The following is a 4,556-nucleotide window of genomic DNA, read 5'->3' on the forward strand; positions in this document are numbered from 1 at the left end:
ATCTCAATTTTTCGGATAATAATACACGATCTAACTATTTAAGATCCCTTGTTCTTAAACTCTAGTTTAATTGAAAAATGTTGATTTTATTAGAATAAAAATTTTGTTTTGAGTTTAAATTCGGAACCTCACCTATTTGAAAGGTGTATTTTTTTTAATCATCTGTTTAAATATGTATGTATTATGATTGTATTATAGTATGTATATACTATATACATTGGTATAAAACACACAAGCAATTGTATTGTCTATTCTATGGGTGGTAAATTTTTTATCTATACACAAATATAATAATTTCAACTTGAGAATTGTAATATAGCCACGGTAAATTTTATTTATGTTTAAATAGGGTCGATGAAATAAAAACTAAAGAAATGAAGAACTAGATTGAGTTATATAATATGTTTTAAATGCAAAGATAAAATTAAGGGTTGGTTAAATTTTTAATCATTATTAAATATAAAAATTTTAAATGTTATAAAATTCAATATAAAAATAACGAAAATATGTTCTTAAAAATTGAAATTTTAACTCATAATAGATTGCATAAAATTTTAGAATGTTGTAAATATATATTTTTTAAAATTATTAAAAAAAATATATTAACATTCCGATAGAAATTAAATCTGTTTGTATGCTAATTTTGCAAAGATTAATAACAAAATTTAAAATTTTTATAAAACTAAAAACTTATTTAATATTAAAATTAATATAAAAAATAGTGAATTAATTTACAATTTTGATAACAATTTTTTAGTTTGAAATAGTTTTAGAAAACTGAATGCATCTAATTGATTTTGACATGCTAATAGTCGGTAACATTAAGATTTTTACTGTAATTTATTCTTTTGCATTACTATAGGTGAACATTGAGATTTTAAAATTTAATTAAGTCGATAAAAACATTTATGTTCATATACTATTTAGTAGATATATAATATAATTTAGTTTTTTTATTTTATTTTTATTTTTATGAATGATAAAATTAGTTGATATTTGATAAAATTGTAACACAACGATTGCCCAAGAAAATGGTTCACATTTTTCCCGTTGAGATCTTATAGATGTTACTAATACCATAAATACGAAATTTGATAAACTTTTTTTAATTGATCATACATGGATATGGTGATAATAAAAAAAAAATGATTAAGTGTTAAAAAAAGTAAATATAAATTTAGAGTAATAATTTTTTTTTTCATTTAAGTTTAATTTGTTCACAACACTTAACACTTTTTACGCTGAAAATGTTTAAATTCTAATTTCATTGAATAGTCTGAATAATATCCTTAAGTCATAACTCAACTTCAAAATGTCCATATTGTAATATTGAATGTCATGTCTCAAGTTTGAACTCGGCATCTTGAAGTTGTGTAAGTTAATTATGATTATATTTAGGTTAAATACCTCCCAAGGTCCCTTAATTTAATTTCAGTTAACATTTTAGTGATTTATCATTTTTCCCGACTTGGTCCTTTATTTTAACTTTAAGTGACAATTTGATCTTTTATGTTTTAAAACGTCAACAATGTTATCCTTTTTTTTTTAATAAAAATTCAAACAATTCATCAAAATTTTCAAACAAAACCCATAAAATTAATTATTATCTTCAATATAATGCAAATTTTATCAACTTCATAACTTAAATCTTTAAATAAACTCATACTTTCATTCTTTATTTGATAAATTTGATGTTGTTGGAGATGAAAATATGAGTTTATTTTATTATTTGAGTTATGCATTTGATAAATTTTGCATTATATTGAAGATGATAATTAATTTTATTGATTTTGTTTAAAAAATTTGATGAACTTTTGTAAAAAAAAAAAAGGATAACACTGTTGACATTTTAAAATATAACAGATCAAATTGTCACTTAAAATTAAAATAAATGACCAAATCGAGAAAAAAAGATAAATGACTAAAATATTAACTGAAATTAAATTAAGGGACCTCATGTGTTATTTAGCCTTATATTTATCATCTCTTTTAAGATTAAAAAAAAAAAAAGAATAGTCTCAATGTTGCAAAAATATTTAGATGACATTTACATGGAATATTCTAAAATATTTATATTTTAGATACCTATTTTGATATGGAATAAATTTAAATCAATTGTTAATTGATTTCTTTTTACAAAGAATCAATTGTCAATGGAAAAACTGATTAACTATTTTTCTAATTTATATAACAATAGATTTACACTGATTTTTAACAATTAATTATCATGTTAATGATGTTTAACACAATAAATAAACATTACATATAGATTCAAATATTGAAAATATATTAATGACCATTAATGCTAAACCATAAAGTTGAGCTTTTGAGGTGTCGTCGCGTGTAATTAAAGAATTAGAAAATATATGTATTAAATCATAATGTATTAAAAAATTAAGGCAATATATAAATCAAATAAAATATACCAATATATATAAATCATATTAACAATTAAAGTAGGTAAAGCTAAAATAAAATAAGAAAAACGGAGAAGTATATGTTAATCTATTTTTGATTAGTGGAGATAAGTATTGAGTTAACATGACATATTCAAATAAGTTTGAAATTATTTTGGGATGTTTTAGATTATGCCTTCTAGTATTATCATGGATGTCTATGTATTGGACTAACATGAGATGTTTATTATTAAGTTGAAGTCTAGAGGAAAGATATTGAACCCAAAAATAGTTAATGAGAGGAATATGTATTTTTTATCAGAATATAAAAATGTATGTTAAGTATCCATCGTAATTTCTTTTTACTTATGTTTCATAATTTGTAAAAAGAAAAAATTAAAATCTGTTGCCAAAGCCATTACTATGTAACGACCCCCTTTTCAAGGTAATTTTAAATTTTCATCACTTACAAGTTACAACTGTGGTTTAATTCAAAAATATGAAAGTGTAATATAAATTGATCAAATTTTAATAAAGGAATTAAATATTAATCTGCAAAATTAAAAAAGATAAATGAATGTGAAGTCTAAAATTACCATATAATCAAAATGAGATTATCAACACTGCATCCAGGTACATGAAAAAACAAAACTAAATTAAATTGAAAAATAAAAAGAAGAAATGATTTCTTTACTTCATAATATAATAAATAAGAGTTGATAAAAATGATAATATAATAAATGAGTGTAAAATATCGTACGATATCTTCTTAAGTTTAATAAATATGTATGTATTTATTCCAAATATAACCCATAGAAATGAGTATATTAAAAGTATTTAAAACAAAAACATTGATTGTTTGGTATAAAAAGATATATATTGGATCCGACATTATAATTGTTGATAGAGTTCTAAAATTTTTCTCTCTTAAATTGGGTTACCAACTTACCATACCCTCGTACTAAATTTTTATGAGCCAAAATATGAAGTACTAAACAAGGGAACCTTATATATCTAGTCTGAACACCAATAAAGACCCTAATACGATGATCAGCGAACTTATAAAATTAGATATATGAACTTAATATAAAAATAAGAAAATTGATTAAAGAAACTATAGTTCGAAAAGAAGAGAAGAGAGAGAATGTAGCATCTAGAAAAAAAGAATATGTTTATTGAAAGAAAAAATTTAAAAGAAAGAAATTTGCGAAAGAATATATCAATTATTTGTTATTATATACAAATATTTTTTTAATCATACAAGATTTTCAATCACATTTTTCAAAAAAAAAATGGTTGTTTTTATTATATTATTTTATTTGGATTAAATGTGCTCATGTAATTAATGAATTTTTTTGGGCGTATTTAGTGGCATAGCTAAAAAAATCATTACATTTATGTGTTTTAATGCATATTAACAACATTCATTTTCTAAAACATATAGATTTTTTTTTTTTTTTGCTGTGAGAAAATATATAAATTATTTTTGAAAATACAAAGTATTCAATTCAAATTATGTGACTATTTTAAAAGAAGGTAGAATATACTTGGAATAAATTTTGTTGCATTTGAAAGTAAATGCTTTAATATGAGATTAATATCCCAATAAATGATTAATTTGATGTTTAGAATATATGTTGATTAATTTTAAGATTAATTTTTTTTATATGTGTAGTTTCTATGATTTGTTAATCTTGCACATATTTGACTAAATGAGGGATATAAATAATTAATATTATATTTTATTATTTTATGTATTTTTCTAAAACTAATAGTATTTTAATGTAATATTTAAAAGAATAAAATTTTAGGCGATTTTACGTGTATATGTGTGTAAGTAATCAACGTAATGTTTTAATGTGCGTTTGACTAACGTTAAATGTGCATATAATTATATTTTAATTATTTCTAACTATTTTTTATTTTTAGTTATTTATTTTATAAATAATTATCTTGAGATATTAGTAATATTGTGTTTGATTTCTGTTATTTTTATATACTCATTTTGATTTTATATATATATTTATTATGATTTAGTAATTAATATAAAATGTTGATATTATATTTATTTATTTTGTAATTTTGACTATTCTCTAATGATGGTAGCATTTTAATATGAATATTTTAAAAAATAAATATAATTATAGTGATTATTTTGAA

This window comes from Cicer arietinum, chromosome 2, assembly GCF_000331145.2.
Source record: "Cicer arietinum cultivar CDC Frontier isolate Library 1 chromosome 2, Cicar.CDCFrontier_v2.0, whole genome shotgun sequence".
NCBI lineage: Eukaryota > Viridiplantae > Streptophyta > Magnoliopsida > Fabales > Fabaceae > Cicer > Cicer arietinum.